Raw genomic sequence first — 15,913 nt, 5'->3', positions numbered from 1 at the left:
AAATATATTTTTAATAAGATTGTAGGGCCAGACGCATCTGGTAAGGGCTTAAAAGCTGATTTTTAAAAATTGATAGCCAGAGGTTATATCTTACTAATGTTTGCTAATGCTACTAATTAGCGTTAGTTTGCTAATGCTACTAATGTTATAATAATGATCTGATGACCTCAAATAGCTTTTTAAAAAAAATCTGTTTTTTTTTTTTTTTTTGCTTCCTGTGTTCACATTTCATTATTTCTTACTGGTCAAGATTTTTTTTCTTTTTTTGAAAGTTTCTGTCTGTCACCTAGGCTGGAGTGCAATGGTGTGATCACAGCTTGCTGCAGCCTCTACTGCCCAGGCTCAAGTGATCCTTCTGCCTCAGCCCCCTCACTAGCTAGGAGCCACAGGTGTGTGCTACCACGCCTGGCTAAGTTTTTGATATTTTGTAGAGATGAGGTTTTGCCGTGTTGTCCCGGCTGGTCTTGAACTCCTGGGCTCAAGCAGTCCTCCCACCTTGGCCTTCCAGCGTGTTGGGATTACAGGCGTGAGCCACTGTGCCCAGCCCAGGATTTTTGTATATTTTGACAGTTTAGCTTAAAAATGTAAACTGGAATTGGTTTAATATTTGTCTAGATGTGATCTAAGTTCTGAATATCCCAGGACATTGTGGGTGCTCAATTAATGTTTGTGGAATTGTAACTGTATTTGATATTATTTCTGTTTTGATAATAGGCATCTGATGGGTTTAATGAAAGCTATTTTGGTTATGGGTAATAGAACCCATTTCAGGTGATGAAAATCAGAAAAGAGAATCTATTATAAGGGTACAGAGCATCTCGTGGTACCCAAAGAGGGGAAGTCCAGTTTGGCTTGAGGAGGCAGTTGGAAAGCTAGCAGGAACTAAGGCTAGCTATTCTCTCAGTCACTCAGAGAACCCACAGTTTCTTATGTGCACTTTTTTCCCCTCTGCATCTGTTTTATTTCTTACTTCCTCTCAGCAGACTGGTTTTCTCTACTTCTCCCTGTGCATGCCAGAAAATGGCTACCATAGGCTGCATCACATCCTTTCTCTACCGGCTAATTGGTTAACCTGGCTTTAACTTCATAGTAGAGTAAAACCGATCGGCCCAGTTTGGATCAGGTGGCTAGCAGTCTAATGAATTACTTGTTGGCAAAGCATATTGCCAGAACATATCTCTTTGTTAAGAGAAATAACTTGTAATTGATACTTGTCATGTTAGTGACTTAGTCTTTGTAAAGCTGTGTGGGCTTCTTTGTCGTAAAAATTTGGTCATCTGTAAGATAGTTTGTCCTTATTTTACTTATTAAAATATGATTTGTTGGGTCCCTCATATGTGCGTAGTCATTGAATAGGCAGAGCGGTCTGCACGCGCATGCGCGCGTGCACACACACACACACACACACACACACACACACACACACACACAAATTAGGCCTGGTGTTGGGTTTTCCTACTCTTACCATTGTGCCTGTTTTTAGTATGCATTTGATTTAGCACATGATAATCATAATTCAAAGATAAGTCTGCAACAGACTTAACATTTATATATAAAGTGTTTTTAAGGCAGAAGGTATTATTTACCCTCTTTTTAGAAATGGAGAAACTGAGAATCAGGGAGTAAAAAATCAGTCAACTAATAGGTTGCAGATCGTAGCCATAGCTGAGCTGAGATATTCTTTACACAAATTATGGCCTTACGCTTCGATATCCTTTTACCTCTGTGTGAGTGTATATCAAACTGGACTTCTCCGAAATTCTCTTTGGCCTAGTTTGCAAGTTCTCTGTGTAGAATAAAAAATTACATTTTTTAATTGATTATTTTTATCAAGTAATACATGCAAATGACACTAAATTCAAAAGGTATATACTTTATTATTGTTTTATCTTGAGTTTCTTCCATTTCATTTCATACAGAGAGCTAAAAAGATTTAATATAAACACTTTCTGGGTCATTTGTACATCTGGATAGCAGAGAACTATTAGGTTGGTGCAAAAGTAATTGTGGTTTTGCAATTACTTTTATTTTTATTTATTTATTTATTATTTTTGAGTCGGAGTCTCACTGTCACCTAGGCTGGAGTGCAGTGGTGTAATCTCAGCTCACTGCAACCTCCACCTCCCGGGCTCAAGTGATTCTCTCTGCCTCAGCCTCCCAAGTAGCCTCCCAAGCCACCACCACGCCCAGCTATTTTTTTTTTTTTTTTTTTTGTATTTTAGTAGCTTTTTTGTATTTCACCATGTTGCCCAGAGTGGTCTTGAACTCTTGAGCTCAGGTGATCCACCTGCCTTGGCCTCCCAAAGTGCTGGGATTACAGGTGTGAGCCACTGTGCCTGGCATGCAATTACTTTTAATGGCAAAGACCACAATTAGTTTTGCACCAAACTAGTATAATTTCAGTTTCTGCAATTACTTTTTATGTTTTACAACCAGCGTTCATAGTGAGTAGTATTACTTCACTTGTTGCAGGTTTAATTATAAAACAACGGAGATGGAGTTCACAGTAAGTGATATGTTCCTACCTCATGAGGCAACATTGATCTCTCCAGCAAAGGTTTTGTACTAGTTTACATAGGGAAAAGTGGTGGGAGAATTGATTCATTACACTGTGCTCAATATTAAAAGCATGCTAGTCCAAAGTAGTCTGTGCCATATTTGTGTTTTGAGTGTGTAGTTGTAGCAGAATATCATCCATCATATTGAATTAATGTTCTTACTTGAATTTCATTGATTTTGTTGGTTTGTGGAATTTAGTTTGCAGATTTGGTTTTATACTTGCACAGTTCCGTAAGAATAAATAATTCTTAGCTACTATATGACTACATTTTATCAGGTACAAGTATACATTTTCTACATTTTAACATTTCTGAAATCAGGATGCATTTAGCAGTCAATTGATGGTATATTGTAGTTTAATTGGCAGCTTTTTTCTTTTTTAGTGGTAGGTGTGGTTTACAATTAGTGACTTAAATTAGGTGAAATATGGTAACTTTATGTTTGTATGAATTTCAGTAACATAAAAATAAACCATCATCTCTGTAAGGGAGAGAGAATTTCCTTTTTTTAAGTTTAAGAACAGCTGTGTAGGCTGAGTGCGGTGGCTCATGCTTGTAATCCTAGCACTTTGGGAGGCCAAGGCTGGCGGATCATCTGAGGTCAGGAGTTCGAGACCAGCCTGGCCAACATGGTGAAAACTCGTCTCTATAAAAATACACACACACGAAATTAGCTGGGTGGGGTGGTGCACGCCTGTAGTCCCAGCTACTTGGAAGGCTGAGGCAGGAGAATCACTTGAACCTGGGAGGCAGAGGTTGCAGTGAGCCAAGATTGCGCCACTGCACTCCAGCCTGTAAATATAACTGCCAGGAACTTGAGATTTCAGAAAACATTTCTCCAGAGTATCTGGAAAATCACCTGGCTTACCCAAACAAAATTGCCACTTGTGGATATTTGCTACCAATGCCCCTATCATTCTTCTCTGTAGTCCTGTACTTATAAGCTTAGCTGCTTAGCTGCTCATACCTATTCTTGAACTGCTTCTGTCACTAATTTCTACGTGATCTGATTGTTAAGTACAAAATCTTCTTTAAAAAGAATGGTAATAATAACAAATTAATATAGACATTTATTTATATTGAGTGCTTATTACATGTGATTTTATGTGTAACAGGCCACATTGGTATTGTATGTATTTAATATGTAATTTATATTTAATTATAATATGTAATAAATGTATAATATAAAAGTGAACATATGTTTTATTAGTATGATAAACTACACTTTACAAATGTGAAGCTGTGCTCAGATAAGTTAAATAATTTTTCCCAAGGATGATGGAGCTAGTAAGTTATGAACCTAAAGTTTGATCTCAGATATTGATTCCATAGCTCATGCTTTTTCACCTCTTTATATAAGATGCTTCTGAATATAAGGTATTTTTGAAATATAAATAATATTCAACTTAAGAGGAATCTCATTTAGCAGGGCTTAACTAATGTCTAATCTTTTTTGTGTTAACAATTATCTCATGAATTTCTTCTATATGTAGGTGCTATTCTAGGACCAGGGCATTCATAGGTGAATACGACACTATTTCTATCTTAAGTAGCTCAGTCTAGAGGACAGATAGGAATCATTAAAATATGGTATAAAATGGTCACTTTTGCAAAATGTTGGTATATTTGGGAAAAGGAAAGTCAGTATATAGTGTTACATCAATGAGTATTTAGCATAAGTTACCAAAGGGCTTACTACAGTAATATTCTGAATCTAGAATGAATTTTGTGACTTAGTGTTTAATACATGTTGTGTGGGTCCGTTTCTTTTGGTCACTAGACAAGTAATTGATAGGTTTTCAAGTGATTAAAGATTGATGTTTCTTGTTGATGACTTCTTTCAAAATCATATTCTTTTTTTTTTTTTTTTTTTTTTTTTGAGACGGAGTCTCGCTCTGTCACCCAGGCTGGAGTGCAGTGGCGCGATCTCGGCTCACTGCAAGCTCCGCCTCCTGGGTTCACGCCATTCTCCTGCCTCAGCCTCCCGAGTAGCTGGGACTACAGGCGCCCGCCACCACGCCCGGCTAATTTTTAGTATTTTTAGTAGAGACGGGGTTTCACCTTGTTGGCCAGGATGGTCTCGATCTCCTGACCTCGTGATCCACCCGCCTCGGCCTCCCAAAGTGCTGGGATTACAGGCGTGAGCCACTGCGCCCGGCCCAAAATCATATTCTTGAGGATATAAAACACGATTAAAAACTTGGTTGGTGGGGATTATTATTATTATTATTATTTATTATTATTATTACTTTTTGAGATGGAGTCTTGCTCTGTTGCCCAGGTTGGAGTGCAGTGGCGTGATCTCGGCTCACTGCAACCTCCACCTCCCGGGTTTAAGTGATTCTTGTGACTCAACCCCCGAGTAGCTGGCATTACAGGTGCCTGCCACCACGGCCAGCTAATTTTTTTTATTTTTGTTAGAGACAGGGTTTCACTATGTTGGTCAGGCTGGTCTCAAACTCCTTACCTCAGGTGATCTGCCCACCTTGGCCTCCCAAAGTGCTGGGATTACAGGTGTGAGCCACCGTGCCCGGCTGGATTATTATTATTATTTATTTTATTTTATTTTTTGAAACAGAGTTTCACTTTTGTTGCCCAGGCTGGAGTGCAGTGGTGCAAACTTGGCTCACTGCAATCTCCGCCTCCCGAGTCCAAGTGATACTGCTGCCTCAGCCTCCCCAAGTAGCTGGGATTACAGGTGCCTACCACCATGCCTGGCTAATTTTTGTATTTTTAGTAGAGACTGGGTTTCACCATGTTGGCCAGGCTGGACTCGAACTCCTGACTGCAGATGATCCGCCTGTCTCAGCCTCCCAAAGTGTTGTGATTACAGGTGTGAGCCACGGCATCCGACCTATTGTTTTTTTAGCTTGGTCATCCAGGCTGGAGTGTAGTGATGTAGTCACTGCAGCCACAACCTCCTGGGCTCAAGCAGTTCTCCCACCTCAGCCTCCTTAGTAGCTGGGACCATAAGTGTTCACCACCTCTTCTGGCTTATTTTTCAAAATTATTTGTAGAGATGAAGTCTCGCTATGTTGCCCAGGCTCGTCTCAAACTCCTGGGCTCAAGTGATCCTCCTGCCTTGGTCTCCCAAAGTGCTGGGATTACAGGACTGGCCCAGTAGGGATTTTAAGGATTTTTTTTTTTTTTAAATCAAACTCTTTTAAATGTTCTCCAGATGCTGTCTTTAGTGACTTGTTATACTAAAAAATGTTCTACTTATTGCCTTCTAATCCATGCCAGTAGTTATTACTAACATGCCCAGATACATTAAACCATAACAATGCCAGTTTCTGTTTCTGTTTGTATTCTGAATTTTGAGCTGCCTGAATCCTCCACTAGGCTCCTCTAAATTCCAGATCATGAAAGTTTATGTTCTGAGAGTGCTGTTACTCCAAAGAAGATTCATTTGCATTTGAATATGATTGTGACCTCACTAGCAAGATGACAAATAACCTCTTCTCAAGGCAAAGTAGATTGGCTGTGTTACATGAGAAAGCTCCTTTGCTTTTTTGATACTTAGAACAGTGCCTTAAATATAGTTGGCTTTCAATAATGTCTCTCCCAATTTCTCTCTCGCCTGTTTGCCGAGGCAGAAAATTCTAGTTAGAATATTTCTTTGGAGTTACTTAAATTTCCAGGAATATGCAGATACTCTTTGTTAATATTTGTGACTATGCAGATATCCCTCTGGTTTATGAGATGTGGATCTAAAATTTACTTATAAGCAACTTGTGGTTTTGTCTCCTAAAGTAGCTTAAATTTTAAGAAGATACACAGTGGGGCCATGTAAAAAACCAAAAATAAACTTTAAAAAATTGTAAGAAGAATATTAAGAAATATAGATAACAGCCAAAGATTTTCGTGTTTTGGGAAGGGGTTGAGTTTTTTTGTTTTGTTTTGTTTTTTTGAGACGGAGTCTCTCTCTGTCGCCTGGGCTGGAGTCCAGTGGCATGATCTCGGCTCACTGCAAGCACCACCTCCTGGGTTCACACCATTCTCCTGCCTCAGCCTCCTGAGTGGCTGGGACTACAGGCGCCTGTCACGACGCCTGGCTAATTTTTTGTATGTTTAGTAGAGACGGGGTTTCACCGTGTTAGCCAAGATGGTCTCGATCTCCTGACCTTGTGATCTGTCTGCCTCAGCCTCCCAAAATGCTTGGATTACAGGCGTGAGGCACCGCGCCTGGCTGGCGTTGAGTTTTAAAATATGCAGTAACTCTTACAATCCAGCAAAAAAATAGACAAACAAAAAACAAAAACAAAAATGAGCAATTCAGAAAGATGGGTAAGTAATATAAATAATTAATAGAAAAATATGCAAATGCCCAATAAATATATATTACTTTACAAAATAATTTATTTTCAAATAATTCCAAATTTGCTGTATAAATAGTTCATGTAATCTCCTTCACCAGACTGGCCAGTTGTTAACATTTGATGTCATTTGCTCTATATCTAATTTATCTTTTTCTGTCTGTGTGTGTATACACAGAGAGAGATATATACACAGATTTGTATGTGTATATATATATGTGTGTATATATACACATATATATTGTATACATATATGTGTACATATGTATGTACTCATTATCATTATCTTCAAACTTTTTAAGAGCAAGCTTAAAACACAATGTTCTGTCACCCATTGTACTCCAGTGTGTAATTCCTGATGAATAGAACAGAATAACTTCAACTTCGGTCTGTCTACTTTTTCTCATTTCCAGTTACTCTTGGCAGATATACCACAGAAAGTTGCTCTTTTGATACTACAGTGCAAAACGTTACACAATTACACCACTAAAAATAATTCAGTAGTATTCAAAGATGATGTGAATATTCTGTTCATCAAACCACCTGTCAGCTTAGCATCTTTTGATAGCTCTCTGAATCAGCCACCTTTATGATGTTTGCCAAACGTTGATTCTCTGTCAGTTCTGTTACAGTTATTAACATTTTAGTATAAGGAAAAGCTTTATCTTTTGTACATTTTAAAACATTCATTCATTCATTCTTGTCAATATGGACTCATGGATTTCATTTTTACTGAATGCATTGTAATTTGTTACCAACTTTTTAAAGTGAGATATAATTAATTTACTGTGGAATACACAGATCTTAAGTTGATCAGTTTGACATACATATATATCCCTAAGGAGATAATAGCACAAATAATATTTATTTTAATGCTCAAACTTTCCCCCATTTGACCAGTAAGAGGAAAACCCCTTCAAGATGCTTCCTGTGTCCGTTTGAAATGTCCCTATCATTAATCGCACCATTTCTTTACTTTCTGACACAAGATGTTTCAGATTCTTCTTGTGCTTTTCTCTGTCCAACCTTGAAATCAACCATTTTTCTAAGGATCCTAATTCCTTATAGTGGAGAGAGTTATTTAGAAATCAAGACGTGGGCCGAGGCGGGTGGATCACGAGGTCGGGAGTTCGAGACCACCCTGACCAACATGGTGAACTCCCGTCTCTACTAATTAGCTGGACGTGGTGGCGAGCGCCTGTAATCCCAGCTACTTGGGAGGCTGGGGCAGGAGAATTGCTTGAACCTGGGAGGCAGAGGTTACAGTGAGCCGATATCACACCATTGCACTCCAGCCTGGGCGACACAGCAAGACTCCATCTCAATTAAATAAATAAATAAATAAATCAAGATGTAGGCTGTTGCTGTTTGTTGTTGTTGTTACTGGGCTGTCTGTTGGTTGCTCTTAGTACTTTCTTTTTGGACAGAGCTAGGAAAATACAGGGACACACACGCACACCTATAAGTACTTGTTTATTTTTCTGTGTGTGTGAGTGTGTGTGTGTATATATATATACAGATATATATATTATACAATCATGAATTCAAACCAAATTTCCAATTCCAGTCCAATATTTAGACTTCTCTGTAGTCTGCTCCCTTCCTTCCATTTTAACTTCTTTGGAGTGAAAAACATGGCCCCCACTATATTCAGTGTATTTACTTATTTGATTAGTCCATTTACTTATTTGGTCCGGGTAATGGATCTTCCAGCCTTGCAGCTTATCTCCTCTGTCCCTATTCAGCTCTCACCCATGTCCTCAGCCACAGGACTGTACCTCCATGTGGTTCCCCCAGGCCTCCTCTTCACTGCCTTGTATATTCAGCTTCTGTCCTTGTGCCTATTCAACCCCTTACCCCTTCACAAATCCATGTCCTTAGTGCCACATGAAAAGGGAGAGAAGAAATGGCCCCAGAGAATATTTTGAAGTTATATTGCATGGTTTTCTTTTTTTTTCTTTTTTTTTGAGACGGAGTCTCACGTCGCCCAGGCTGGAGTGCAGTGACTCGATCTCGGCTCACTGCAAGCTCCGCCTCCCAGGTTCATGCCATTCTCCTGCCTCAGCCTCCCGAATAGCTGGGCCTACAGGCGCCCGCCACCATGCCCGGCTACTTTTTTGTATTTTTAGTAGAGATGGGGTTTCACCTTGTTAGCCTACAGGCAGCCGCCACCACACCCGGCTAATTTTTTATATTTTTAGTAGAGACGGGGTTTCACGGGTTAGCCAGGATGGTCTCCATCTCCTGACCTCGTGATCCACCCGCCTCGGCCCCCCAAAGTGCTGGGATTACAGGCGTGAGCCACCGCACCTGGCCATGGTTTTCTTCATTTCCTTGATGTATTCATTTTTTTTATATTCCCACCCACCAAATTGTGCATTTTAAGCTTGGTTTTTAAATGGTACACTGTTTGGTATATAAATGCGAGTATATTTTGTTCATTCATCTTTTGGAATTATCTCCATTATTTTAATAGTTCATTGGGATTGTTATATATAAAATAGGCTGTTTTCATAGATTTATTGTCACGTGGTTTGTGTTTAAGTACATTTATTAATGATGGTTTTTTGTTTTGTTTTGTTTTGTTTTTTGACAGAGCCTTGCTCTATCAACCCGGCTGGAGTGCCGTGTTGCAGTCATGGCTCACTGCAGCCTCCATTTCCTGAGCTCTAGTGATCCTCCCGCCTCAGCCTCCTTAGTAGTTGGGACCATACATGCATGCCACTATGCCTGGCTAATTTTTGTATTTCTGGTAGAGACGGGATTTCACCCTGTTACCCAAGCTGGTCTTGAACTCCTGAGCTCAAACAATCCACACGCCTTGGGCTCCCAAAGTGCTGGGATTGTAGGTGTGAGCCATTGCACCCAGCCTACTGATGGTTTTTATGATTAAATTTAATACTCTTGTTTTCTGATTCTTCTGGCTACATTGGCACTGTAACCAATTTGAATCCCTCACTTTTTAAAATAAACTACCTCAATAAAATGTCATCTAGCATGTTTTGCTTTTTAAAAAACATCTCGAATAATTGAATATTTCCTAGTCAGTGTCCGTGTTAGCCAGCCATTTGAAGATTTGATTTAACTATTGTCTTTCTAAAACTTAATTTATGTATTTGATGTGCTGCAGCCCAGAGACACATTAGAGATTACTGTTGATTCATTTGTGCACTTCTGTGCTTCCTTGGCATTTTGGCATCTTGAAGGATTATTATCCACTAATAGCTAATTTTAAAATTGCTTATGCTTTTTAGTGTTCCCATGGAATTCAGTGGTTTTTAGGTGCCAGTTAGGACATTTCGTAGACTGGCTAGGAAAATAATTATTTAAGCAATGCTGGAAAACTGTGAGGTAGCTGTTGCCTTGACAACCAGAAAACTGTTCTGTTTGCTCAACAAAGGGATGGTAATTTAGTAGTTTAATTTCCTTTTTGGCATGGAGGTGCTACATAAAAACATCTTATTTTAGCCTCTGAGATGATCCATACTATTGATCAGAATTAGAGAAGCAGAGCAAAAAGAAAAGGCAAGAGTTTTTTTTTCTGGCTACGTATAGATAGACATGCATATTTATCAGGGTTGGTGTTGGTCAAAAGAATCTTAGTTAACCTGCCGACATAATCTTTTGTATGTCTCTAAATTGGACCCAAGTAAATTAACCTCAAAATACTGGTGCAATCTTGGTACACTAAGGGGTCATGATACACTTTTATTATGGAGCATCCCCACAAAGATTTAAGATTCTCTTGCTGCTGGAATTCAACATGATTACTTCATGTCTGGATTGAATAAGGGAGAAAATATTTTAAAGGAACCCCTCTTCCCCACGTATATACACAATTACATTGGCATCTGCTCTATTTATGTGGGAATTTTTTTTATGACTTAACCCATTTGTATATAGACTTAAACATTTTTTTTTTAAAAACAATTGCCTCCCAGGTTGTAAAGTAAAAATCATAGCCTTTATTTGGCAATGCGTGCTGGGCCCTCTTCTAAGCATTTTATGTGTACCGTCTTACTCCTCATCCTTGTGACAGAACTGTTACTGTATGCTGAGGCACTTAGCTAAGTGGCTTAGCCCAAGGTCACCTCACTACTAAGGGATAGATTTGAAGCTAGGCATCTAGTTTAGGAACATATACCCTTTTTTTTCTTTTCTTTTTGTTTGAGGCAAGGTCTCAGTGTCGCCCAGGCTAGAGTGCGGTGGCGCGATCTCTGCTGACTGCAACCTCAGTCTCTCGGGCTGAAGTGGTCCTCCCACCTTAGCCTCCCTCATAGCCAGGACTACAAGCAGGTGCCACCATGCTTGGCTAATTTTTGTAGAAACAGGGTTTTGCATGTTGCCCAGTCTGGTTTTGAACTCCTGGGCTCAAGCAGTCCGCCCACTTAGGCTTCCTAAAGTGCTGGGATTACAGGTGTGAGCCACTGTGCTTGGCTTGGGAACCTATACTCTTAATTACTGTATTATACTGACTTTTTTTTTTTTGAAATGGAGTCTCACACTGTTGCCTGGGCTGGAGTGCAATGGCACAATCTTGACTCACTGCAACCTCTACCTCCCAGGTTCAAGTGATTCTCCTGCTTTAGCCTCCGGAGTAGCTGGGATTACACGCGCCCGCCACCACACCTGGCTAATGTTTCGTATTTTTAGTAGAGAGGGGGTTTTCACCATGTTGGCCAGGCTGGTCTCGAATGCCTGACCTCGTGATCCACCTGCCTCAGCCTCCCAAAGTGCTGGGATTATAGGCATGAGCCACCGTGCCCAGCCGAAAACTTTTTTTTTTTTTGAGACGAAGTTTCACTCTTGTTGCCCAGGCTGGAGTGCAACGGCATGATCTCGGCTCACTGCAACCTCCGCCTCCTGAGATCAAGCAATTCTCCTGCCTCAGCCTCCCGTGTAGCTGGGATTACAGGCGCCCGCCACCACGCCCGGCTAATTTTTTATATTTTAAGTAGAGATGGGGTTTCACCATGTTGGCCAGGCTTGTCTTGAACTCCTGACCTTCAGGTAGTCCACCCGCCTTGGCCTCCCAAAGTGCTGGGATTACAGGCATGAGCCACCTTGCCCAGCCAAAATGTGGTTTTGCCCCTCGAATATTAAGAAGAAATAAGGAAGGGAACCAAATCTGAATTTCTATTGATAAAATGACTTGTTTGTCCACATCAAGTGTTCATAATATTAATTATAACTTCCTAGCTGACTACCTCAGACATCACAATGGAGTGGTTTCTAATATTGACCCTGTTTTTTTGATGTGGCAGCTGACGCTTAGAGAGGTTCAGTAGCCTACAAAAACTCATCTAGTTGGTGTAAGGAGTAGAGCTTGTATTAGGACCTTGCCTTTCTGCTTTCAAAGCCTGTGCTATTAATCAGTCTGCTCCATTACCTCATGTTAAACTAATGATAGAGTGATACCTTATGCCCAGCTAAAATTACATACTCAAATCTGACCACCTCAGTTATGGATTTGATTTGGGTTTCTGTGTAAAGTCTCATTCATATTTTGGTTGGCATTTGAAAATAGTTTGACAGTTTCATTCTAGATGATTATATATGTCTCAAAACTTGCCATTCTGACCACCTTTGTAATGCCAGTGCTTTGATATAGGCTTGCTAAACAATTATGTGTAAGATTCAAATTATTGTGCTGAATGAGAATTTAGGAACAGAAAAGTAACTTACCTGAGATAATGTATAATAAATAGAGGTGGCAGCAGTAAGATCAGAACACAGATCACTGCTTTTTCTGTGCTCTTTCTAATGAATTAACACTGCTCTGATAATGTGTTTCAGTTTTAGCAGCTTTTATTAGACTTTGGTTTCCTTCTGCAAGTCTTTTTTTTTTGAGATGGAGTCTCGCTCTGTCACCCAGGCTGGAGTGCAGTGGCACGATCTTGGCTCACTGCAAGCTCCGCCTCCCAGGTTCACGCCATTCTCCTGCCTCAGCCTCCTGAGTAGCTGGGACTACAGGTGCGCGCCACCACGCCCAGCTATTTTTTTGTATTTTTTTTTTTTAGTAGAGACGGGGTTTCACCGTGTTAGCCAGGATGGTTTTGATCTCCTGACCTCGTGATCCGCCCGCCTCAGCCTCCCAAAGTGGTGGGATTACAGGTGGTGAGTCCCGCGCCCAACCCTCCCTCTGCGAGTCTTTCTAAAGGCATTTTCTTTATATGCCTTGTAATTCCTTTTCATATGTTCTAGCATGAAGGAAAGAAAATATTGCCCTTCAAAAGAATAATTTGCCCTACAATAATTTGAAGTAATTAATACCCTTCTCCCGTCAACACGGATTTTTATATTGTTGAAGATGTGGGATGGGCTTAATTTGGGGGCGGAGGGAGTCCCCTTTCTCAAATTCAGCTTTAATAAATATGCCCAATAAGCAAATCTGCAGTTTGCTGTAGTTGAAATGTTGCTAGTGTCTGTGAATGTTAATGAAAAGAATACGCAAATGGGTTTCTGAATACTAATAGTCTAAAGATGTTACTATTCTATACCCTATTTTTGTTAAGAATTATCTATTAAAAATTTAAAAGTGTATCAATTCCTAAATTTTTATATGTTCCTCAGTAGGTACAAATATGCAACTTTTAGTTGATTTATTGTTCTCTTCTATGTTTCATAATTTTAGTTTCGTCATCAGTTTTAATTTATTTTTAACTATACTGTTTGTCTCTGAAAATAAAATTTTACTGGCTAGTCTGGCAGAATGTGTTAATAGAGGAGGTTGCAAATTGTGGAAGGTTATGAGCCTGTGGTCATGAAGACTGCCCTGCCATTTGGGTTTTTATAGCAGTAATACCCAGTACCAGTTGAACCACAAAGTGAAGTGAAATTTCCTTAAATTGTTTCTCTCTCTATAAAACATTTAAAAAAATTTAATTGATGAGTAAAGCTTGAATATATTCAGTATGTGCAACATGATGAATTGATGTACATTTTATGATTACCACAGTTAAATTAACAAACACATTCATTATCACTTGTGCTGTACATTATATTCCCATCCTTATGATACATTTTTTTTTTTTTAAATAATTGAGATAGGATCTTGCTGTGTAGCTTGGGCTGATCTTGAACTCCTGAGCTCAAGCAGTCCTGCTTTGGCCTCCCAAATTGCTGCGATTACAGGTGTGAGCCACAATGCGTGGCCATTTTTATGATTTTGGAGCAAAGTGGTGTGAGTCCCTTTTCATATTATTGCTTAATTAAAGCCACTAGTATGCCTGGAATGTAACCATAATTTTGGCCAGGGAAAATGATATTTTAAGAGACCTAAGACAGGTAGGTAAAGTAGAAATGCATTTATTCACTAGGTACAACAGCAATGTAAAGTTATCAAGTTGTAGTTAATAATATAAAAAAATTAGAAAGTATTAGTGCAGAAATGATTATCTTTCTGTAAGGGCATATTCCCATTATGGTATAAATGAACTGATGAATAGGCATTTTCCTAAGTTGATTTTAAAAATTGTATAACTGATATGTTTTGAGTTTACTTTTTATGAAATACATGGAATGTGAAGCAGGTGGCCATTATGGAGGTCTGATATAATTGTGGGCACTCCTGTTATAGCACTAGAATATTGTTTTTTTCCCTTTTTTCTTTGGGAAATAGATTACTCTGTATGATAGCTACAAGTTTTAGGGGAGAATTTATTTTAAAATCTAAATGAAATTATTCTTTCATTATTTATTACTCGTAACAGCATTTCTCACTTTATATTCTATGGGATTTCTGTAGGATGTTAATAGATGTCAATAGAAAAGAAAGGGTTCTTTGGACAAATAGATTGGGAAATGTTGAGTTAAAATGTAATCATTTTCTCTATTATAGGGTTTCTCAGATCTTTTAGCTTACATTTATGAATCTCCAAAGTTGAGGCAGAGAAGTAATTCATTCAATATAGTGAATTTCTCCCAACTCCTGCCTCCTTTGCTTTTGGTGGAACGTCCTGGGATGTTAGTACTTTTTATAAAGCATAAAGCACTTTGGAAAAAGCTACTTACATGATTTTCCTTTGGCAATGGAATTACTATAAGCAGAAGAACTCCTTAGAAATAAAAATGTAGAAATGTACCTGAATGTAAAACATAAGAGCAGCTATTAAAAACTAAATCACAACTGAGGAAACATAAATATTAGTTAAGGTAGAAGAGTAAATATCCAGCGAATCCCTCCTATTAAAGCATTTAAGATATTTTGGCTTCAAAGTTTTGAGACTTTCCAGATGACTTTCTTCATATAGTTTTCACTAGTAGTTTAAATATACTAACTTTTCTCCCTTATATGCTATACTACATTCTTTTTTGTTTGCTTTTTTGAGACAGGGTCTCACTCTTTAGAGTTCAGTGGCATGATCACTTTTCACTCCAGTCTCGACCTCTTGGGCTCAAGCAGTCCTCCCACTTCAGTCTCCCAAGTAGCTAGGAGTACAGGCGCATGGCACCATAGCCAGCCAGTTTTAATTTTTTTATTTTGTAGAGTTGAGTTTTCCCTATGTTGCTTGGGGTGGTCTCAAACTCCTAGGCTCAAGTGATCCTCCAGCCTTGGCCTTCCAGAGTTCTGGGATTATAGGCAGGAGCCACCACACCAGGCACTACACTAAACTACCTTAGACTTTTCTAGATAGAGATATAACAGAGCTGTTCTGAATCTGGGTGACTGCCAAGATACAGCCTAAATATTAGAAGATTTCCCCCCCACCCCAGAATTTGAGCTTTAAAGATCTGCCTTCTGGCCAGTGGACCCTTTTCTTGTAAGTGGTCATAGAAGAAATAAATATTTGAATGAATGAGTGGCTAGAGGGGTATACTTGTGAGTAAGCTAATTCATATCATGGACCATATGTATTTAATGGAAATAAGATACCTTTATATTTTGTGTGATGTACATTTAAATAGTCTTTATGATAAACATTTTACTTGTTTTTTAATTTATAGTATTTTATAGGTTGGTCTTGTTAACATACATTTCATATTTATAACTGTTGTAGCTTAACAAGATTAGGCTCACTATTCTGAGGTCTGATTATG

The 15,913-nt window shown here is 39.0% G+C and overlaps 1 protein-coding gene across 9 annotated transcripts in view; it reads left to right on the top strand.

Moving 5' to 3' along the window:
- Positions 1–15,913, top strand: part of ARID4B (AT-rich interaction domain 4B) — a 164,773-nt gene that overhangs the window by 50,805 nt on the left and 98,055 nt on the right. The gene's annotated exons all lie outside the window — the stretch shown is intronic.

Source organism: Gorilla gorilla, chromosome 1 (genome assembly GCF_029281585.2).
Source record: "Gorilla gorilla gorilla isolate KB3781 chromosome 1, NHGRI_mGorGor1-v2.1_pri, whole genome shotgun sequence".
In the NCBI taxonomy this organism is placed as follows: domain Eukaryota; kingdom Metazoa; phylum Chordata; class Mammalia; order Primates; family Hominidae; genus Gorilla; species Gorilla gorilla.
Note: the sequence above shows the minus strand (reverse complement) of the source record. Positions and strands in the feature narration are given on the sequence as shown.